Here is a 25,361-nt window from a genome sequence, read left to right as displayed (position 1 = left end):
GGTGAGGCCAGTACAACCTCCACCTGTTGGGTTTCAGTCAAAAGAAAGAGGGTATGAAATGGACGAAAGGACATTGCGATTCATTGCAAATAGCGGCTTATCTAGGTCAAAGCTTGCTTATAGCCAAGAGGGAATGCTAAAAAAATCTCCTCAACCAGAGACATATTGTCACAAAAGTCGTGACAACCACTTGGTCAAACAATGTCCTCATACGGAGATCACTGAAGTAAATGCCTATTGTCTTGAGTGTGGCATCACTCACTTGATTCCCGATTGCCCGAAAAAACCAAACCAAATCAGGAAAATCACGACAAATGTATTAGGGATTGTTCAGCTCCCTAGTAGCTCAGAAAATGAAAATGTTGTACCAGTTCAAGTGGTTACGAGAGCACAAGCTCAAAAGAAAGCTGATGAGAATCCAGAGACAAAGAACACGAAAAGTGACACGAGTCCAAAGACAGATGATGGACCAAAGACAGACGCACCTAGTCAGAAAACCAAGAGGAAACGAAATAGTTGGAAAGCTAGAAAGACTAGGATGAAAGCACGCAGGGAACGAGAGCAAAAATCCCTAGCTGAGAAGCTTACCGAAGCTGAGGAGAAGATACAACAAGATGAGGAAAAGGAGGCACCTTCTCTTACACAGATGGTTAAACCTCTAGAAGAACTATCCACGGATGACAAACCAAGAAGTGCTAGTTCAAGAGGATCTGTGTTGGCAGAGAAGGTTAATGAGACATTAGATGCCCTCTTGAAAGCCTACAATGCGAGGCTAAAAAAAAACCAAACCCAAGAACACAGGTGGATGACATATTCCTATACGGAACTAGAAAAGCACAAGTTTGAAATGTGCAAGAAAATGATTCAAACAGCCCAAGCTTTACTAGAACCACCAGTTGCAAAACCTGAGGATATGATCCGTGTCATGCCTACACAAGTAATCCCATCAAACCAGGAACTAAAAGAGCCAGATTCTAGTCATAAGCACAGACCAAACCTCAAAGACCCAGCATTAGAACCAAGGATAGTACTAAATACCACAGATAACTCTTCCGAGGGATTTCACCAAGCTATACCTGAGGATTGTAAAGAGATAGATGGTTTTGACGAATTGTGGAAACAAGTTAGAGAGGCCAATGAAGCCGATGACCTAAGAAGACGAGTAGACAAGACTGGTGATGAACGAGGAGTGTTTCTACCACCAATAGAGGAATTTGAGACTGGATCTCAAATGAATCTAGACGTGCAATCGTGTTGGGGCGACAAAGGATCTGTACAATCTATGGATAGTCAACCCCATTCGCTAAGAACACTACCGTCCTACATCGGAGAGTACGAGACCAAGTCAGATGTGGTTGCAGTCCCATCACAGAGACTGTCTCCCAACAAGGCCATCGATTCAAAGGGGCTAGTAGATATTCTATCTACCCAAGTCACCTGTACAATAATGTTAGCCGAGTTGCTCAGAATAAGACCAAACATGTGGGCTAATGTGGGTAAATTTCTAGAGAAATTTGGTGTAAAAACCCCAATGACTCGAATCGAGGAAGGCATCAAAGAGCTTGAAATGCCTCAACTAAATACTAGGCCAGTGCCATTAAACAAGGTAGGCGAGTATTACAAGGGAGAAGATGGAAACACCACCCTTCCTGTGGAATTCAATGGTGTAAAAACCATGGCAATCCTTGACAGTGGAGCTGGTGTGGCCATTGCAACCAAAGAGGTTTGGAAAAAATGGGGAAAACTTGCCTTGAGATCCACACGAATGACCCTGCAACTTGCAGACGGACACAAGGAAAAGCCCCTAGGACTACTAGAAAAAATACTTGTTACTTCTTGTGGCATTGAATATGAACACACTTTTGCTGTTGTTGACTTTGGCAAGAAGAACAACTATGACATCATTCTGGGGAGACCATTCATGCGACAATTGAAAATGGTCCAAGATTGGGGTTATGACCATATATACCTGAGACATATGGAAACCATAACAAAGGTAAACTTGAGGGACCATAGCTATAGGGATGTGATGAGAACACCGGTTGAGGAGTTTGATTCCGCCACAGTAGTAGGATCAGAACTGCCAGCTTGGTTGGGTAAGCCTAAAGAACTGTGGATGTGTGGAGCGTCACAATGTGGTAGCTTGAAACGTGAGGAATGTATCCTAGAGCAGGTTATAGAGGATATGGACTATATCCCAGAACCATTTCCTGAAGAAGAGTTAGAGCCTTTTGGATGGGAACACATCTTGGCTACTCTGGACGTGTGCGTCGTGGAGGATGCTCCCACAACAAAGTTTTGTGATGAAAATGGCTATGATGTCGTTCCTTATTTTGCAGTGAGTGTAATCCAGGAAAAGGAAGAGATCCAGACATCAACAAGCTCTCGAAATAAGGAACAAACAAAGAAATGTGGAGAATCAAAAGATGAAGAAGACGACGAGTTCTATGACTCTGTAGAACACTTTGAGCTTCAAGAAGATCAACGACCCGGGAATCAATGTCATCGCTACACGAATAAAGTGCATCAAAAGTGGATTCCAAAGTCCTCGGTGAAGACACAGCCACCACAAGCATCCTCATACATGGCTCCTAATAAGGATGCAAAGACTCAGCTAGGAGGAATACGACCAGAGAAACGAGCTAACAATGCTCTAATCAATGGGCTAGAAAAGTCCTCCAAGAAACTACCACCCACGAGCAAACAGACAGTAACTTTCCACTACCAGCCAAAAAATCAAGGGAAAGTACAACAAGTCAACCTTGCTGAGGATGGTAGCGATAGTGATGAATCTGAAGACATCCCCTATCATCAACTCAGGCCATCACTATCACCAACCCCTTCAGCAACAACCATGACAGGTCAAAAGAATAGGACAACAAGTCAAAGCCAAAAAGCTCGACAAATCTGGATACCAAAAAGCCAGATCGGCCAAAAATAGATATGGATCAAGAAGACAAAGATCTCTAATGACAAATCACAAGATCCAACACCAAAACAAAAACAAGGAAAGCGTGCACGAACGGGTAAGAATATCACAAAGTCGCAAGCTTTCACAACTCAGGTTTGGGCTCCAAAGAAGTTGATTCAAGCACCAAAAAGTCAGGAATTCATTTGGATTCCAAAACAACCACAGTATCAACTTTCAAAGTTTGAATCCCGTCCCCAACCAAGCGTACAAGGGCTGAAGCAAAGACCACTGTCGCCTCACACAACCAAAAGGTGGATCCCAAAGAAGTCCCTTCAAACACAAACGAAGCGCGGGCAAGTATGGGTTCCCAAACGAGCGTCAGCAACAACAAAACAGTCAATAATCGCAAAGAAATGGGTCCCAAAGAAGAACAACAATACTGCTGTCAGTGCATCGCCGCTTGAATTCTTACAATTCCTCCTACGATTACAGTACAGTTAGAAGCGAGCAAGTCGCTTCAATCAAGCAACAATACAGGAGCTTCAAAGACCATTACATTGCTTAGAATAGGAAGCCTCGCCAACAAATGCCAATAAGCAAATTGCTTATACCCACATCTTGCACAACATAAATCTTTTCCATGCATTGACTGTGTATGCATAATAGGGCTACATTACAAGGCCTGCATAGGCACAACTTTTAATTGCCCAAGCACAACACATACCCTTTGCGACACCCTGTCGTAAAGGATGACTCCAAATAGGAAGGGGGGAGGCATTCTGAATGCGGACCTAACATTATGACTATTAGAGGGCAATGTTTTGTGAGATGCATTGAATTTTTGCGTTTTATTGTGATAATTTTTTGACGAAATTTAGAGTATATGCCCTCATAGTAGTGTTACTGAGGAGTATGGGGACAAAATCCATACATGAGCCCCCAGGGACTTGTGTATAGTGTACATAGAATTTAGATTTCTATTTGAAGGACTTTTTTTTGTTGAGTTGTTTTAAGATTTTCTTTGTTTATTATTAAGAAAAAATAAAAAAAATCCATAATCCACATGAAGAAAAGACTGATGAGAGGCCTGAGCACTACAAAGAGAAGAAGGTACAGGAAAACGATGAAACTTCACGAAGTATGTCTCAGCAGCCACTACAACAGCCGAAGAACTTGTCACAAAGCAGTGTCAACATGCAATCGACAAGTCAAAGTCGAGTAGCTAAGCCACAAAATGAGCAAGGTGTTAGTCCCAAAGATTCAAGTAATATTCTCTGTGGTCTAAGAGTCTTAGCTATTCCAGGTACTGCTCAAGCTAGAAGAGTTGAGCATATTTAAGTTGTGTCGCTCATGCTGGTATAGGTGAGCAAAAGAGTCGAAGTCTAAGTATTAAGTCTGGTGAAGTGAAGGAGAAGGTCCAAAAGACACTCACGTACTGAGCACAGTGAGATACGAGTGGAGAACCTTCTACATCGAAAACCCTTCTTGGAAAGGTGGAAGCTATTGAGACATCTTTTGATGTCACATCTGCTACATTTATTCCTCGAAACACCCATCATCTCCTTCTTTCACATTGCATGCTTTTGTTGAAAAATTTCTCATATGCATATAGAGTGTCCCATAATTGGCACTTGCATCAGACACTCTTTCCGTGTTTCACCCAAGCACTCACCTTTCATGAACATGTACTTCACGTTCAACTGCTCAACTCCAATAAGAGCGTATACCAAAGGCATTTTTTTCCCACCGGGTTTTTTCCCTTTGGTCATCGAGGTTTTAGACCCTAATCTAAAGACACCTATCACCATCCTCTTGTACATATTCCTTCTACATCAACAATAAGGAAATGCTACTCAAATCAATTGACAAATGAATTGGAGCACCAATTTCAGATCAGAGCATACTTCTCCTCAATGGCGAGTCAAAGAATGGCCTACAATGACAACGCTGCAGACAACACTAACAACATGATTGCACAAGAACAAAGAAGTCCTCAATGACAAAGAGCAGACATAAGGGTAATCATAGGATCTCAAAAGCTTGTCCTTGGGTTCTTTTTCAATTTAGATCTGGCAGTAGACCTATAATGACAGAAACAGATGCTGCTAAGGCTATAGTCTATACTTTCTTTCCAACAACAAAACGACAGCAAAGACCACATCGCCATCGACAATCAGGTCATGTCGGGGATGACATGAACGCGAAAGGGGGGAATGTTGACCGCTGGGTCAACAACACAACATAACTCAAGTTTCGTACCTTATCTTTTGCGAGTTATGAAATGCTGCGGATTATGGCTATAAACGTCATTTGTAATGAGTAGTTATTCTAGTTTCAGAAGCCGGGGTGCAATGGCACTTCCAGATTGTAAATACAAAGCCATTTGACCCTTTCAACCCCATTTTTGGTTAAACCTAAGGTAGCCTTAGTATATAAGGTACCTAGGTCATTTTGTAAAGGGAAGACTTTTAATCATAATCAAAACTTTAGTGCTGCTGTCTACTGTGTGAGAGAGAGAAAGAGAGTGAGCGTGAGCTTTATCCTCTCGCTACGCCCGGCTCGCTCAACACATTGGAGATCCGACTGCACCATTGCTGTAGGCTCGAGGAGAGCTACGCGACAACGCCAAGATTTCCACGCGAGACGAAGCGCACACACCAACGCATCTACGAGCTATTTATGGCCGTAAGTGTATCAAACGATGTCTGTTTTTTGCGTGCTAGTAGTCTATAGAATCGTGGCGACATAAGCTACGCATAGGTACTCATAAATTTCAGTTTCGGGCACTTTCAAAATTCGGCTCTGTCATCCTACGCGTTTTCCGCAGATGGGTTTAGAGTGAGGTTTTTGAGTGTAGAAGCTTAGGGACAGGTGTATCCTAGTGAGGGGATGGTGTTCCTTAAGTTTCGTATGAATCTAGCATGATTAGGTGAGTTACCTTCCGTATGTGGCTAGGTGGTGTAGTTGAGAGTAGTGAGGTTCTTGATTGTGGTTTAGTTGGCCTTCCAGAGTGTTGTATGTGTAGGATGGTCTCAGCCTGACAAGCTTAAGAGATTTCCTCCGTGTGCCTATCGTGTCATCTGTGTCCTCGATTGACATTATGTTGATCTAGGTAGTGTTTGCATGCACTTCATGGGTGTGTGAGTCTCTCCCGTCCAACATACCCAGACAGTAAGCCAATACTTCCCACAAGGACACCATCTTCCCCGCGTCACCGAGGTGATGCCCCCGTGATAAGCACTGTTCCGTAGAACAGCTTACACACACACACTCCCATTGTGTGGTAAGGTACCTTATTACTGCAGTGCACTACGACAAAAGGCACGCTACCACACAACACACACACACACACACACACACACACACACACACAACACATACCGAGATCGTGTGGTCAGGTAGTCTGTTTTGCTGCCGTGCACTTCGATGCAAAGCACGCTCCCACACGACCCCCTCTCTCCCTCTCTCCTCTCTCCTCTCGACGTACCTGCAACGCTCTCTGATTAAAAGTCTCTTTTACAAAATGACCTAGGTACCTTATACTCTCTCTCTCTCTCTCTCTCTCTCTCTCTCTCTCTCTCTCTCTCTCTCTCTCTCTCTCTCTCTCTCTCTCTCTCTCTCTCTCTCTGTCTCTCTCAGAAGACGAAAGCAAGATGCTAATACACCCAACGGGCCCGATCGGGCCTGCGTATGTATAACACTAATAGCCCGTCGAGCTTTTCAGGATTCCCTGCGGGCCCGCATGGAAAATAATGAACCTCGGCGGGCCCGCTGGGAAAACTGAAAAGCCCAGCGGGAATTTTGTGGGTTTGCAAGTCACCACTTACCGGGTTATATGTGATCATGTTTACTGTGATCATGTAAATGTGTCAATAAGACCTTGTGATCACACAAAATTTGGCGTAATTACGTAAATATTAAATCCCTGATTGCGTGGTCATATGGGAAGAGTATTGTCTATCCACACCACATGAATCATTTCCTCTACGAGTACCTTGCCTATGTGGGGGGTTTGCCACCATTAAGGAAATGGAATTAGACATCAAGGGTTACTCAAGATGCGAGATGTGAGAAGGCATGATGGAGAGCATCATTTAGATTTGTGGACTAATTGGTCGATGTACCCAAAGGATTGCTTCTCAAAAGTGCCACCTCCATTTCCTGATGTCACGAATATTCTTTATCTCATAGATGATGAGAAGCAGGGTCTCTTCAATTATGCTCAATGGTTGGAGACCCGAGTAATAGTTGCAAACAACAAAGAGACTTATTACTAAGGGGGAAAAGAGAAGCAAAAAAGGGAAATGTAGCATGCAAGGAAACATATTTGGAAAAAATGAATCGATCCATTAATGAGAGAAAAAGCTAGATGCTCTAAGAAAGAAGATGATAACACTAGGGCTTGCAAAAGGAGAGTAAACTATATCAAAAGGGGTGGCATGAAGGGACATTTACTAGCTAGGGAAGATTTGGACTCTCAAAAGGTCCCTATAAGCATGTTGACTTTCTCTTTCCTCTTCTCAAAGTGGGCAACTGACAAAATTTTCTCAATCAAAATATGATTTGATTGTAAAAAATGAGACTTGGAAATTAGTCAAATCACATGAGGGAATGGAAGCTTTACCTTGCAAATGGTTTACAAGTAGAAGTTTACATTGGGAAATTCAAAGCCTCAATATAAGGCGAGATTAGTTGCTAAGGGTTTCAAGCAACAAAAATGTGTAGATTTTGTCAAAATCTTATGATCTGTCATAAGGATGACTACTTTGTGTGTAGTGCTTGGATTAGTAGCTATTGAGGACTTGGAACTAGTCCAAATGGATGTAAAAATGGATTTCCTTCACGGTGATCTCCAAGAGGATGCATACATGCAGTAGCCTCAACGGTTTGTTCAACTAACCAGGGAAGATCTTGTATGCAAACTCAAAAAAGTGTTATATGGCTTAAGGCGAGGATCCAGGTAGTGGTATTTTGATACATTTATGCAGTCTCATGGATATAAGAGGAATCGAGAGGATCATTATTTGTATTCGAAGAATCTCAATGATGGCTCGTTTATTCTTCTTGTGTTATATGTTGATGACATGCTAATAATTGGGAAGAACTCTCACAAAATTGCCAATTTGAAGCAAATGTTAATTCAGACTTTTGCTATTATGAAGGCTTTGTGAGAAGCTAGTCACTTTCTTGGTATGCGTATCAAGTGTGGCGGATCCAAGGGGATTCTTGAATTGTCTCAAGACTTTTACATTTGTAAGGCCTTGCAACATTTCATTATGCACAGGGAGAAGGCATTGAGGACCCCAATACTGACATATGTGAAAATTAACAAGAATAATTCTCCTAAATGAGGTATTGAAAAGGCCAAGATGGCTAAGATTCCATGTTCCTCAGCTGTGTGGGAGTGGTGAGTCATTACTGAAGGAGAGGAGCCGGGAGCACAGTGGAAGACGAAGATGAATACGCATACACACACACACACACACACACACACACACACACACACACACACACACACACACACACACACACACACACACACACCACCATAGCCACACTCACAGATTGCAAGGGGAGATCCGACACACACACACACACACTGTGTGTCCCCTTTCTTTCTTCTCTATCTTATGAACTTAGGCATAATAATATACCCTCTACTTTGTGTTAGTGGCTCACACAAGTGTATAGCTGTACACTTAGGGCTAGTAGCAGTTAGTGATGGGCGGTTGGCCACATGGCCATTAAACCTAACATTCTCCTACTTGATGGCCAATGTGGGAGACCATAAGAATGGAAGAGAACCACGCTTCACCCAATGCCCATCAACTCATGACAATGCTGAAAATGATGGTTGGAGAGACTTTTAGTGAGTGCATCCACTGTGTTCTTTGACGTAGGAATCTACTAAATCAAGGATCTTGTTTGCCAAGCATTCACGACTCAATTGATAACACACATCAATGTGTTTTGTTTTGGAATGAAACACTCGATTGTTAGCCAAGGCAAGATCACTATGACTGTCGAAACGAAGAACTAGTGTACACTACTCCAATCCAAGATCTTTCACTAGGCGAGCAATCCAAATAGCTTTCTTTGCATGCCTCACTCAATGCAACATACTCTGCCTCTGTGGTAGAGATGGATATATAGTCTTGAAGAACGGATCTCCAAGAAATAGCAAAACCAACAAATGTGTAAATCCAACCTGTTGTTGATTTACGACTGTCCACACAGCCTTCATAATCACTGTCTACAAATCCCTGAATGGATGACTCTCCACGACCTTTAGCATAATTGTCTATTTGCCGTGCCACTTAAGTATTTGAGAATCGACTTGAAAGCATCCCAATTCTTTTTACCAGGGTTAGACATAAATATGCTGACAACTCCCACTGCATGTACAATGTCAGGTCTTGTAGCCACCATGGCATACATGAGACTACCACAAGTTGAAGCATAAGGAACATTTAGTCATCGCAGCTTTTTCCTCAACAGATTTGGGATAGTCGTCTTGCTAATTTTCAAATATGCAGGCAATGGAGTACTCAAAGCCTTCCCCTTTTGCATGTTGAAATGATCAAGAACCTTGTGCACATACTCTTTTTGAGAAAGGTACAACAACCTCTTCTTACGGTCATGATTAATGTGCATACCCAAAATGTGATTGGCTTCACCTAAATCTTTCATGTCAAATTGACTTTTCAACTTGATTTTCAAGTCAGCAATGTCCTTCTTGGAATGACTAGCGATAAGCATGTCATCTACATAAAGGATAAGCATAATAAGTTGTCCACTGGGTTGTCTTTTCACGTAAAGACATGGATCCTCACTACTACGCTTATAGCCTAGGGAAGGCATACATGCATCAAACTTTTGATACCATTGTCTGGATGATTGCTTCAAGCCATAGATACTTTTCAAAAGCTTACAGACCAAATGTTCCTTTCCCTTTAGCACAAACCCTTCAGGTTGTCGCAATAAATCTGTTCCTCGAGATCACCATGTAAGAAATCTATAATGACATCCATTTGATCAAACTCCATATCTTTAGTGGCAACCAAAGCAAACAACATTCTCAGTGTGGTTATTTTGACCACTTGAGAAAAGATTTCCTAGAAATCGACACCATATTCTTGCTTGAAACCTTTGGCCACTAAACGAGCTTTGTAATTGTCAATCTTCTTCTTGTAAACCCATTTACAAGGAAATGCTTTCCTACCTTTTGGCAACGGAACAAGTTCCCATGTTTTGTTCTTTGCAATACTGACCAGCTCTCGCTTCATAGCATGTTCCCACTGAACCTTATCATTGGTTAGCATAGCCTCTTTGTAACAAGAAGGCTCACCACTATCTGTCAGCAAAACAAAATCCATGCCTGGAACAAAACGTCCTGGCGGATGTGAGACTCATTGAGATATCTGTGGCTGATCGAAACTCATACTAGCCTGTGTAGTAAGTGGCTCGGGAGCTGTCTGGACAGGAGATGATACATCGAAAAACGTCATTTTTCAGAATTCAACCTCTTTCACTGGCTGTCTATGCATCTTAGTCTCATTAAAGACAACATCATTGCTACGGATTAGTGATCAACTTTCCGGATCCCATAAACGATAGCCAAATTGACCATCTACACCATAGCCAATGAAGATGCATTTCTTGGACTTAGGATCTATCTTAGCACACAACTCCTTGGGTACATGTGCATAAGCTTACAACCAAATGTGCGGAGTTTTTCATAAGACAATTCATGTCTTGACCATAACTCCAAAGGTACACAAAACTTTAATGAAGCATGTGGTGATCTATTGATCAAGTACACGGCTATGTATAATGCTTCAGCCCAAAACGCTTGTGGTAAATTAGTGTGTGATAGCATAGACATAATCCGCTCTTGGATGGTCCTATTCATTCGTTCCACAACACCATTTTGTGCAGGGGTATAAGGAGCTCTAAACTCACACTTAATTCACCTACTTGAACAAAACTCTGTAAATTCTTTGGAGACATATTCTCCACCATTGTCTGAGCGCAAAGCTTTCAACTTATGTTCAGACCGAGTTTCAACACTAGATAAGAACTTCTTGAAGCAAGAAAATGTCTCATCTTTAAACTTCATGGAGTAGACCCAAACATGCCATGTTGCATCCTCAATGAATGTAACATAATAGGACGCATCACCATGGGATTTAGAAGGCATAAGCCCACATATATCACTGTGCACAAGCTCTAAGGGTTTTCTTTCTTTGTCAAAAGAATGCGTATGATGTGTCTGTGTTTGCTTTCCATATTAACAGTGCGCACAAAAGGGAAAATAAAAAAATGACAAAGACGGTAAGTAGCCCAAACAAGAGAGTGTCTCCATTCCCTTCTTTGACATTTGTCCTAACCGGCGATGCCACAAAGCAACGGTTGGAAGCTAGGTTACAGAAAGAACATTGTTTTTATCAGATACATGATAAAGAGGATAAAGTGAACCAAATTTAGAACCATGGCTATAATAAGATGACCCTTCGCAACATGCCAAGATTGCTGATGAATTTACTTTTTAACCCAAATCATCAAGAACCGAAATTAGATTGTGTGTCAAGGCTAGAACATGAGGCACATTATGGATGATAAACTTCACCCCATTTGTCATAACCATGTCAATATCACCTACGCCAACAATGTCACAAGAGTAACTGTCACCAAGTGTAACAGAGCCAATGGTTTCCTTGTATGTAGTAAACCAATGCCTATAAGGTGTGATATGCAACAAAGCACCCGAATCAAGAATCCATGTATGGGATACTTCACCACTAACAAGGAGTTCAGCTGGCATATAACTCTACAAAGATAGAGTTTTCTTTGCATCATAAAAGACATCATTATTTTCTAGTCAACATTTTGATGTCTTGTGCATCACTATCATCCTGAACTATGTTCAGTTCTTCAATCTTAACCGAACTCTTTGGTTTCTCCTCTTTATCATTATGATCCTTGCCTTTACCTTTTCCCTTCTCTTTGTCATGCTTCGAAGCATAACAATCCTTATTTATGTGACCAAACTTATCACAATAATGGCATTGAACAGTGCAGTGACCATGAGACTTTAATCTACCCTTTGATGCAACTCTATTTCCCTCTTTCTTGGACTCACATTGCAAAGAATGGCCCTTATGTTGCTTATCATCCCTTTGCACATAAAGAGATTTGCCATAGTGCGAGCTAGTCATGGTATTTCGATTCATCTCCTCAGACAAAAGTGCATTAGTAACATCACCGTATTTTAGCATACCATTAGGAGCAAAGCTACTAAGATATCCCGAGAGGGTGTAAATGAACAAAGCAAAAAGATTGCTTTCATCTCATCATCAATGGTCATGCGTTGTGCACAAATATGGGCAAAAAGAGAATCAAAATCATTGATATGGCTGGCAATGCTAGCTGACTCCTTCATGCGAAGGCTGAAAAGTTTTCGCATCATGAAAACCTTATTGCTAGCCGTATCCTTTTCTTAAGTGTCGCATAATTTCTGCCATAAATCATGAGCACTCTCGCATTCTAACACTGAAAAGTACACCGACTCACCAAGGTGCAGTCTAATTGTAGACATGCATAGCTCATAAAGCTTCTTCCATTGAAACCGAGTCATTTGCGTATCTTCAATTCTAACCGCATAGGCAATATCCAACTTTTGCTTCTTTTGGAAAAGCACATCATGCATTTGGTTCTTTCAAAGCTGAGAATTAGTGTCATCAAACTTCTTTATGTCATAAATATCACAATCTTTGCTAGTAGACATGGTGACAAAACTACCAAAAGATCCTGGGAAAATTTCGACAGAGTCTCCTTTGTATTTGGGACTATGTCAACCAAAATACGAGACAAAATGACCAAGTATGTCACTCACAAAGCATAAAAGAGGGAAATGCCTTTCAAAAGCACACTACATAGAGACCAATTGAGGCACATAAATTGTGAAACTGAACATTGACCACCAACTCGACGTCAAAAGCACCTATACCACTCTATACATGTTCTATTGAAAGGCCTCATAAGGGATGCTCTAGCTACCTGTATCACCAAAGGTATCTCCACATTTGAGAATACCCCTGCTTAGTGAAAACCTCACGCTATCGACCCCTCAACAACATAGGTTATGCATCAAAACGTATAGCCAAGTCTGAAAAATGGCTATCATCCGGACCAAGCCTCAAAAAAATGGTTGGGACTGCCGTACTAGCCAAAATATGGCTACACAAAAGCGTACAATGGTAGTATCCACAAAGACGTACAAGGTTGTCATGATGCTCAAACATGCACTAAAATAATGTGTATGCAAAGAAATATCCCTGCGGGGAGTCAAACTGCTCTCAAAAGAGCTCAAACACTGTCAAAAGTGCCAACATATGCATGTACGCATAAAAAACTTCTCCCACTGGAACCAGAATATCGCAAGCACTAAAACCTGTAGCCTGTGTGTTGATGCTTATGCCATAGCCAAAGCCAAAATTGAGGCCGAGAAGCACAGAGGAAGCTAAGCAAGCCGCTTTATGTACCTGTACTTGTAGTTGTATCTATACCTATAGTCGAAGAAGACAATGCCGTCAAATTCCCACTCTATGTGTGTGTATGAGGCCACTCCAAAAGAGGATGCACACTCTTGAATGAGCCGTGGGATCTTGTAGATGGAAGAGACTGCAAAAATGGTACCTATAATGGCTATGGAAGCTTTGCAACATAAACTACCAAAAGAGAGCTGAAAAATACAGCTCCTTAATTGTAGCTTGAATGAGGTTTTTGATGGAACGAATGGATCCGAAAGGAGGGTGAAACTTCAAGACTCCTTCTGGAAACGCTCTCGAAATGCTGAATTTTCCGATGCTGAAGTCGGAACCTTGTTTGCAATCTTGAAAGTGCGCGTTCACGGAAGCGATTTTGGGAATGGAACAACTCTGACACTAGATAAAGGAGAGGATCCGGGAGCACAACGGAAGAGGAAGATGAATACGCACACACTCACACACACACCACCATAGCCACACTCACAGGTTGGAGGGGGAGAGCCAACACACACTGTGTGCCCCCTTTCTTTCTTCTCTATCTTATGCACTTAGGCACAATACATACTCTACTTTGTGTTAGTGGCTCACACAAGTGTATAGCTATATACGTAGGGTTAGTAGCAGTTAGTGATGGGCGGTCAGCCACATGGCCATTAAACCTAACAATTACATGGCTAACCGTGGTGAGAAATAGTGGGATGTAGTGAAGTAGATTGTGAAGGAAAGGGATGTGAAGCCCATCTCTCCACCTAGATGTATGCCATTTATAGGCAACCCTTGAATTACTTCACATTGGCCCTTGCCCTCCATTGACCCTTGGACTCACATTACTTCCACCTTGGAGAAGCGTTTTCATCCTCAACAACAATACTGGGATATTACTAAAGAAAACTACTGTTTTTCCAAGTGGTAGCTTCTTTAGGTCGGTGTTTCCACTTAACTAGTGCTTGAGGACACACACGATGATGAGTACGTAAATCATGATGATCTAATATGGACTCGGGTTCATACAATGCGGTGGAGGCTCAATGTCATTCCTATGCAAGTGTTTACTTAAACAACTTACATGAAAACCTGGATGAGTGAGAGAGTATGCAGGTAAAGAAAGTTTTTAAGCCATACACCCAACTTGCTTGATTATTGTGAATGGCCTACAATAGGAGATAATTTTTGTGTTGACCCAACTTTTAGACTGTCTAAACGTCGTGGCACACGTTTAAAAAAAAACCATGTCTCCTTCCATGAAGGTTACTTGCCGATGTTTCTCATAAGCATAATCCTTGTATCTATCTTCTTGATGAGTAACATTCAACATATCCCTTTGATCATCAACAAAGTCGGTGGCTTGCTGACATGCCTCATCATTAGCCAACCTCACCCCTCACCATAATTGGTGATAGAGGTTAAAAACCTGACACAAGCATGAAAGGGCTGAATCTAATTGTAGTATGCTTTGTATCATGATAAGAAAATTCCAAACTAGAGAGGTAATCTTTCCAATTGGATTGCTATTCTTCAACGTAGGCACTCAACATATCCTTTAGCACTAGGTTAACACTTGCAAGCTACCATCTGGCTTTGGATGATTGGAGTACTGATATTGAGGTGTGTTCCCAACCATTTACAGACAAGCCTCCAAAAAGGACCATGAAATGTGGGTTCACAGTTACTCACAATATTGGTGGAGATCTAGATAACCTATCCAAATTATCAACAACCACCTTGGGTAACTTTAAAGCTTTTATAGTGGTTTGGGTTGGAATAAACTTCCAAAGTTTAGACAACCTATTTACAAGCACCCATACCAAGCCATGACCTTGTATGGTGGTCCCATGCATAACACCTAGTGTGCATGCATTAGCAATAAGTTACGTGAGCTTGCCTTTCCATCATTGGAATGTCTTCTACTTGCCAATGCTGAGAGAAAAGGTTATGCTCATAGCACACATGAAAGATGAGGGATAAGATGTGTAAATAGATTTTTGAAAAAATTTAAACACTTTCCACCATAATTACTAAAAAACTTTGCTAAAACATTTGAACAAAAATAGAATGTGAAGATAAATCACATCTAGGTACAAACTCTGAAACATTTGCATTAGCCGAACATAGCCTTGATATACGCATAATAGATATGCAATTGAAACAACCATTTGTTAATGTTGTTTATAGTACCTGTTACATTAACAATTCTTACTAGAAAATCTGACAATTTTTGGCCACGGAAATTGTTCTCAATACCATATAGCCGCTTGAAATGGTCTAAGAAAAATGGATTTGACTAGCACCAAGGGACTCTGTCGAGAAACATAATTTAGGGAACATGCACTAGTATTAGTCCTAGAGACTCATATTCTCCACATGTGGAATATGTCTCATATATTGATATCCAAAAATGTCATATTCATCAAGTATGAAAAGTACCCATGTGTGGAGATATTGGAAACATTGAGCAATAGGAGTGAGAGGGACCCTCATAAACCTTGCTCCACATTGGCTAGACCAAAGAGAAACCAAAATTCATGAGTTCCTAGACCATGTTGTACACCTTGTGATGACTAACAATTTGTGCCGAAAAATGATTGCCACCTTGTAGCCCTATGACCGTCTTAAGAGAGGTGACCTCAAAAGAGTATAAAATACCCAGAGTGGACCCTACAATTCCATGATAAAGAAGAGTAATAGGTATACTAACCTCTAACCTTCCCATAACTACTATCATGTAGCGATGCATGACCATGTCACTTGCATCAAAATCATTTGGTCAACAATGTTGCAAAACTAGAAAAAACTCTTGGTTTTCTTTTGTCCAAAACCCTTGTTATTACCTTGATAACCTAAATCCCTTGGTCAACATTGCCCATGATGTACAAAGTCTGTGCCAATGAATTACAATGGGATGTCAAACAAGCCTTTGGCAAACACTAGGATTGACACACCTAGGGTTCTTGGTGACAAAGACATATCCAAATCGATATAATTTAGGATATCAAAATTGTGCTGTCAAACTAGAAAATATGATTAGACATAAAGATCTAAGGGATTGAAAGCAGTAAAAAATATGAATCCCACTTAGATAGCTCACCTAAAGTATTAGAAACTAAATTATATGAAGAGGAAAAAAAGCATATATTTATTGCGATGGAAGGGCTTTTGAGAATAAATAAGATGAAGTGCATCATCGCAATCCTTGCTTCTATTCATCCACCCTTTTCTTGACCTTTAAACTAAATACAAATGTACAAGTTAGCAAATATGATACACCACTTATACTAGCTTATAGATGAGGATCCTAGTCTCTATAGCTAAGACTCCTTGTGTACTTCCGACCGCTCACCAAAGCTGACAAAATTGGTTTAAATACTCAACAAGTGACAGTTTTGTGAATTGCATTCACCATGAGATCTTACATGGAAATTGGCTCATACTCGTGGATTATGATGTACCTAGAGATCGGCCTATGTACCAATATAAGCCCCTTGACTGGGTGCATGCTGATACTTCTTAGATAATGACTCATATACACTTTTCCTCCAAGTTTGTATGGTGATAAAATATCACAAAATTTGGAAGTAATGATGCTACATGCATAAAATACAAAGCCTTACTTCATGCTAGTATGTTTCCCTAAGCCTTGTGGTGTGCCTACGGAAAGCAAAATGCATAAAGGAAGTATGCAATATGCAAAAATGATCTAACAACTTGAGTTACCTAGGGTTCTTATGGAACCTTGATCCCCCATTACAATGGTCAACTACCCAATTTCTCAAGTCAAAAATCCGTCTTAATTGCAACCTTTCCTTATAGATTGTTGGAAGATCCATGATTATATTGCCTACCTTTCGGTTGCCCTATCATAAGATTTAATCCAACAAAAATGGAACGTAATAAATAGATCCATGAGCAACTATACTTTATGCCAAAAAAAGTGCAATGAGAAATTTAAATAACGAATATACCCAATGGGTCTTGCTCTCCAAAAATTTGTAGATTGTAGGACACATAATGCAATATTTACAAACAAGAGGTACCCAATGTAGACAAGTTGAAATTATACGCAATGGGCCTTGCCCTCCAAAAATTTGTAGACTGTGGTAGAGCACACAATGCAAAATTTACAAAAGAGAGGTTCCCAATAAGGATAATGGAATCAACGCGAAAAGATTCACTAGACCTATATGCAAAACAAAACATCAAAGAAGCAACTTTTAGATATGAACTTGTAGTAATGGCCCTTGGTTGATGTTTTTGGTGGAAACAGCCCTTGGCCAATTTAATGGCCAACAAGGCCTCCTAACGTGAATGGGAAACCCCAACCATGGTGGGTTTTGAGTAGCGCTCAACGAGAAACAAGAAAGGAGAGAGAGCAAGCAAGGAGGTGCGCTTCAAATGCTGCTTTAGTGACTAAAATTGTCGCTCTTTGCCCTACGATGCAAATGAGTGCTTCCCCTTATCATATGTTGCTCCTTCTCATGGCAACCCAACTTTGCTTGCTGTTCATTCTATGGATCAACCCCTCGTCCTCTCCCCACCTTGCATCACTTGCATGCCTGCAAACCCATGCATGGTCTCATGTAAGTAGAGCTCCATGACACCCCCTTGCCCCATGATTTTTTTGCCTTGCTCTGATACCAATGTGAAGGCAAGGGATGTGAAGCTCGACTCTCCACCCAACCATATGCCATTTATAGGCAACCCTCGAGCAGCTTCACACTGGCCCTTGGTGTCACATATATCCTTCGGTACTTGAAAGGTACAACAAGGAGGTGCTTTTGCTTTGGAAATAGTGATGTATCTATTGTTGGACACGTAGATGCAAATTATGCAAGGAACGTAGACCATGGGAGGTTTACATCTAGCTATATTTTCATATTTTCTAGAGGAGCTATCTCTTGGAGATTATGTCTTTAAGGTTGCATGTCCTCTTCCACTACTACAAAGGCTGAGTATATTTTAGCATCAGAGACCAACAAGGAAGGTTTATGATTGGCATTGTTGATGGGAGATCTCGAAAAGGGCTAGAAGATTTGAGTGCTGCATTGTGATAGTCAAAGTTTCATTACTTCGGCAAAGAATCTCATGTTTCACTCCAAAAAAAACCACATAGAGGTTTTCCTATTTCATAGACCTCTTGGGTGTGGCATAAATCCACTATCATGCTTCATGGTTGTACATGTTCTGTACATACTTTTTTCCTTTAGTCACTTAGGATCACATTGGCTTTTAAATGGGAGGTTGCTGGGGTAAAGGCCATGTCGACCTGCCCCACACCACTAACACCCATCTCTGACTCACTAACCTTATTCTTGGAATATAGCAGATGAATAAGGGGCCACAAGTAATTCATGCTATAGTGACTTGATCAAGCGAGAATCTCCCTCTTCTCATATCCCCCCCCCTCCCCCCCCCAAAAAAAAACTCTCTCTCTCTCTCTCTCTCTCTCTCACTCACACACACACACACACACACACACACACACACACACACACACACACACACACACACACACACACACACACACACACACACACACACACACACATGTGCGTGCTCCTGCAATATGCACTCACAAGGGATCTTTCAAACATCAGCCTACATGGAGGAAATGTCAATATTGAAGCAAACGAATAATTATCATGGACTAGGTGGTATTCAAACAACCAAAAATCCATTAATCAAAGGTGTAAAAGCAAATAGATTTTTTTCATTTAGCCTAAAAGATCTCCAACAAATAAATAACATACACATATTTAATAAATGGATATATCTAGATACTATAGTCAAGGATAATGCACATGGAGGTTGAATCCAAAGTATAAAGGAAGAAGTGTTGATGTTGCTTGACAAATATTTAGTCTCATGGAGAAAAAGACCTAGTTCAAATCCTTTGAAAATACCTTAGAGGTATTCAAACAGGTACCAACCAGAAGGTTGGGGTCTTCATAATATTTCTCAGTAATGGTATGCCCGTTTGAGCGTTCTAGTATAAACTATGTGCCCATTCATTTTTATTTTTTATTTTCGGTGATTGCAACATATTTGTATAGCCATACTCTATATTGCAAAGACACAAGACTTCCTCTCAATATGGTCGAGTCAAGGCATTAAACATTCTTCATTGTATGGAAATACCAACTTATTTTAAGGTCAGAGACATGGTGGCAGCAACGATGGCATCATCCACGAGGTTGGACATCATCCACTAATTTGAGGTTCTCAATATCATCACTATCCTCTACCTAGAAAAAACCTCTACAAAGTTGTAAACCTATATTTTTTTCTTCTCGTGAACAATATTTTCTTGTAAGAATGCATGCCGTTGGCTTATTTAGCCATGTGTGACAAATGTTCAAAAGTTTTTTGGTAGTTTACAGGCATGAACACTATATTAGAGAATTCAAAACTTTTCAAGTCCCAATTTCACCATGTAACAGACTCTTGAACAATTTTTGATTCTACCATGTAAGAGACTAAGATTCTACCATGTAACAGACTCTTGACCAATTTTTGAAAGGGAGACTTGGAAGCATTGATTAATATAACTTAAGAAGGTTCTATCTTCATAAATATGGTGCAGATTTGAATGTATGGCCAATTCCAAATACCCACAAAGGCTCTATGCCAATGGCCAAAAGGTTCTTATCCATTGTTGGCTTCAATGAACTCTGCTACGGCCACCAAACAATGGTCTTAACGATTATTTTGCTAATTCATAATGTTTGGTAGAGAAAATAAAATGAAATCATCAACCATTATAAAGCTGAGTATGTAAGATAGTGATATTTTTTTGTCATCCACCTCTTCATCCCGATTGGTGGTAAGAACATCTAAATAAACGAAAAGAAGAGTTAGTCTTGTCTCAAATTCTACCTTAGTATCCTTTGCTCTATCCTCATTTAATAGCACAATAGACATGAACACTCAAGATAAGGAAAACAAAGACAATGAGATATTTTGTCATATAGCTATACTTTGGTTTATTCTTTGGTAGCAATTCTAGCGACATAGTAGTGCTTCTGAGATCATACATTGTAATCCTCTCCCTATATACTGGAGGAAAATTTTGAAGTAGGACTAGTGTGATGGAGATTTCTCCAACACCTAAATGAAACTTGGTCAGTGGGATAGCTAGAATCCGTGAAGATTATGCGGATAGACTTTCGGCCATTTCTTCATAATTATAGTGACTTTGTGCTTTATAGATGCCAGAGTGCCTGGTATTAGTCTACCTTCTAGCACCATGCTCTTTATCAAGAACTCTCGTTCTTGATGTCATCTATGAATGGCTTGCTTATTTTGAAATTTAGCTCATTCTCCTTTGATTACCTCTTCACTTTTTCTTAGTTCCTTGAACTAGCACTTCCCTACAACCAGCCAACCTACACTCTAGTTATACTTATTTCCCAAGTGATCAACTTGAATAATTAGTCTAAGTATGGGAACTTTTGGGAATGGAACCCTATCTTCAACAAGTCCTAGTGCCAGTGAAAGGCCAAAGGATGGACTGTCATATTGTTATCCTCCCTACTTATAGCCCTTGGCCCTTGCAAGTAGGACCCCTTAACTTATGCATGGCCCTTGGCTCCTAGCTGCACTGAGCTATTCAGTCCCCGACCCTACCGGTCCTACCATTGGCCTAACATTACTCCCCCCTGGAGAAGCGTTTTTGTCCTCAAAATAAAAGTGGTGAGATCTTCCCAAGAACACTAATGTTTGTTCATAGTGGCACCCTTCAAGGATCTAGCTATCTATTGGACCGGAATACGGTGCAGTAGGAGGTCCAATGAAACCAAGAGTAACATCTTGATTTTCCACATTGTTGTCCATTTTCAACCATCGTGTGTTACCGGATCCTATCCAATCATAGTGTGTAGAGTCCATTTAGAACGCATACTAGCATGCTAAACGAGTTATCACAACAAAGATGTACCTAAAAAGAGTACTTCTTTCACTTTCCATGAAAGTAGCTTGCTGACATAACTCATCAGCCAAGTGTAAGTCCTTGACTTGTTCTCAAATTTCATCAGTAAACAACCCCACCATAACTAGTGTTCAAGGTTGAGAACCTGACTTATACATGAAGAGACTAAACCTAGTCACAAACATGCTTTAAGTGATGGTAAGTAAAATCCAAGTAGAGCAATAAATTCTTACTAACTGGATTGCTTGGTGCTAATGTACGCACTTTGCATATCCTTTAGCACAAGATTACACTTTGTAATCTGTCTATCCCCTTGGATAACTGACAGTACTGAGGTAAGTTTCCCCCATGGTTTACAGACAGTCTGTTAAGTATGGAGCCTGTTTCACCCCTTGTAATTTTTTGTGGTAAAAACGCACATTTGTAAGGCTCCCATTATGAGGAGAAGCCATCGTGCGTTGTCGTGCTGTGACACGTACATAGTGGGAACGCATGCTACAAGATCTATCTTGTATTTTTTTAGATACATAATTATATTTCCTAGAGTGTACATATGCATATTTAAGTATAATAATAAACCTTCTATCTCATCCTATTATTTTTCTCAAGGGTAACCTATCCTTACTTTACCATCAGAAAATACTATGGGAAAAGCATCAATAGCTCCGCCTCTTTAACTTAGGGCAAAAAGCATTGATTCTTTATTTTTACTATTTCATTATCATCTCACACCCTAGCTAGATCCTATATCTAGGGTAAACTCCAATATATATATATTCTATGTATTTTTTATACTTTTCTTATATTTCTTTTTAAATAGCTACTAGGAGAGAATCAAATCCTAGTGGGACACTAGGTGGCATGATTTCAAAGATACGCTTATTTTAATGCATTATTGCAAGCATGATTACAAAACTTTGTCAAGGAGCAATGTCATGCTTTCATATGGCATGAGGTGTCCTTTGGAATTAAATGAAAGTCTACGCTAAGGAGACCACATGAAGACTTTTGCTGCCATAAATGGACCCTATTTTGATGAATTTTTTACACAAGGTTTCAATCCGAATTGGAAAATGCTTTTAAAATGAAAATCGTAGCTAATGAGCTGAAGTTTCTGCCCATATTTTTACTTTTTTATTTGGAGCCACGGTTGAGGAGATATGATCAAAATACTGGACCCCAGTCTACCCACATCATGCAGGGGCAGCTCATTTCCAACTTTTCCAATTCCTGTTCACACTGGCTCCTCTCTTCTTATGTAAACCCTTGGGGGTTCCCTTCACCTATAAAAGGAGACCTCTTCTTCCTTGGAAGGAACTCAAGTATTCAAGCCATTGATGAGAGGAATTCTCGAGGGAGTGAATAGTAATTCCTAATTGTACTTAGCCATTAACATAAGCCCAAGCCTACACTTTCTCCTAGAGAGAGACTAGCCATTCTTGCAACAAGCTAACCTTGGAAGATCAACTCTAATCAAAGAAGGTCTTGCACTTGGTGTATCAATCAAAGTGGAATTATCCACTCTTCTTCTCTCTCCCATCAATAATGGTGCCGAAGGGTTTCAAGTAAGATGTGTTCTACATTGATGTTTTCTTGATTTCTTGTTGTTTTCATTTTCATTTCTAATCCAATATATATATATATATATATATATATATATATATGTATCTAATCTCATCTCCTTAACCAAACCTATCTCTCTCATTCTTAGTAATTCATCCTCTCTAGGTTCTCTTTGCTACAGGTACATCTCTCTCCGCAGTATCCTTATTGCCTACGGGCAAGAATAGGGCTTGGGAGGGAAACTTCTCATCTCTTCACTTCTCTCATATCTACATTTCTCACATACTATCCTAGATGAATAACCCACATGATGATCATTTCTATCGCTTTCACTCTGTATGATCTATTAGAATTAATGTATGGATTAGCCGTAAAATACACTTTCAACAACGTATAGTGTTTTTTTTCGGCCCTGAAAGGCTCAATGAAATACTTCTATCACCGGATCCCATCATACTACCTCTCATAGACTATAATTTTTCTTTTGATGTAAGCGTAGTTATCTTGCTATGAACCAAGAGGATTTGTACACACAATTAATTCCAATCACTAGACAAAATATCTATATTATGGTAAGCACAAAACTACAATTCCAAAGAACAATTCGTAGCCTATTTGGTCAACGAAGATTGAATGCCATTAACTCATCCATTAACCCTTTCATATTACCCATGATACGATATGACCATAGCCTTGATGTTTTCATCTTCGTATTGTTTTGACATTCTCTTTTGTGTTCTTTCTTTGTGTGTGTGAGTGCAAGAGAGAAAGAGTGAGTCTTCTTTGATTGCACTTCTTTCCAAACCCTAGTCTTCATGGCATCTATGGTTTAACTCCTTCATATAGTTTTTGTTGAGTTCTCTCACAAACTCTCACAGCCATAAGCCCGGTGCTTTCCTGGCAAGGCCGCAAATTTCTCGACATATTTTTGGTGAACCCGACGCGAATCTGCTAGGGTGAGAGTTTGTGGGTAACCATGCGTGATCATGTTGAGCAATAGACTATGCATTTTGATCCAACAACAATGCAAATGTTTCAAGCATTTGCAATGTTCAAGCAACAACAACATGCTACTGAAAGAAGGGAGATTTCAGCAACGAAGGCCATACAAGCGATCGTCAACAGAATGGATCAGTTCAATGGCAAAGATGTAACCAAGTACTTACGCGAGTATGTGAAGGAGATGGAGCTGCATCGCGTGTCAGAAGGTGAGATGATTCAAAGCTTTGAGGTAGTTGTTGCTCCAGAAATTAGGGAGCATGTTAGGGCAATTAAAGATGGGCATGGGAGAAATTGGGAAGAACTCAAAGTAGCTTTAAAGGGGGAATATTTCATGGAGGACTCTGAGAGAGTGACCAAAAGGACATTCTTAGAATGGGTAGTCAAGCCAAAGCAAGGACTATCAATAACAGAGCTACTTAGGGAATTTGAGCGGCGCTATGCACAACTCACAAGGACAGAAAGGGCCACACTAGATGCAAAGAAGACAGTTCTTTTCTTACAAGATGCAGGTAAAGAGTTTCAAGAAAATTTGGAGCTTCTTCTTGAAGATAATGATGCTGAGCAAGGACTAAAGACCGACTAGAATGAGGTTGAAGGTGTTGTCTCACTGCTTGCCAAACGACAAAGAAGAAGGGACAAGATGGTAGTAAACACTACAAGTCATTCCACCTCAACTTCTGATAAAATGGTAAAGCCTACTTTTATCGCTCCTAAGTTTGATGAGTCCATGCTAGATGAGCTTGTGAAGGGAATGCGTGACTTGAAGGTGAAGTTTGCAAAGCTTGAAGAAAAAGGCCAACCATCAGGGCCACTTCCTAGGCAAAGACAACAGCCCAAAGAAGGGTTTGTTAATAGATGTATTTGGTGTGATAGTACAGACCATGTAAGAATGGATTGTGATGATTTTAGTGATGCTTTGTCAAAAGATGTTGTCTTTTTTAAGGATGGTAAAATCCACTTAAGAGAGACAGGTCTACCCTTGAGAACTAACTTTGGGAAGGGGGGAATGCAAACCTTAGTTAAAGATATGGCAACCAAGCATGCCACCTCTTTAGTTGAAGCAGCTACTTATGGAGTAAAAATTTAACATTTTTGTGATGAAGAGGTGAGTGACCATCATGGTCAAATTTGGCCAAATGTCATGCAATTAGCTAAAAAGGGAAAGCTTACAAAAAAAATTCTACATGAAGCAGGTGATTGCATACGTCTAGAAACAAGATGGAATGATCCAGTGGACTCATTGTCAGTGCATGCCTACATTACAAAATGCCAACAAAATGAGGCAATTGTAGTAGAGAAGCGCAGACGTGAGAATGCTGATGAAGGACCATCAAAAAGAGCTTCTAGAAGTGGGGGAAGAAGCGACTCAATGCCTTCTCAAACACCCTCAACACATGGACCATCTCCACCTGAA

This window comes from Adiantum capillus-veneris, chromosome 6 (genome assembly GCF_014529385.1).
Source record: "Adiantum capillus-veneris isolate H3 chromosome 6, ASM1452938v2, whole genome shotgun sequence".
Lineage (NCBI taxonomy): Eukaryota > Viridiplantae > Streptophyta > Polypodiopsida > Polypodiales > Pteridaceae > Adiantum > Adiantum capillus-veneris.
This window is presented reverse-complemented; position numbering follows the sequence as displayed.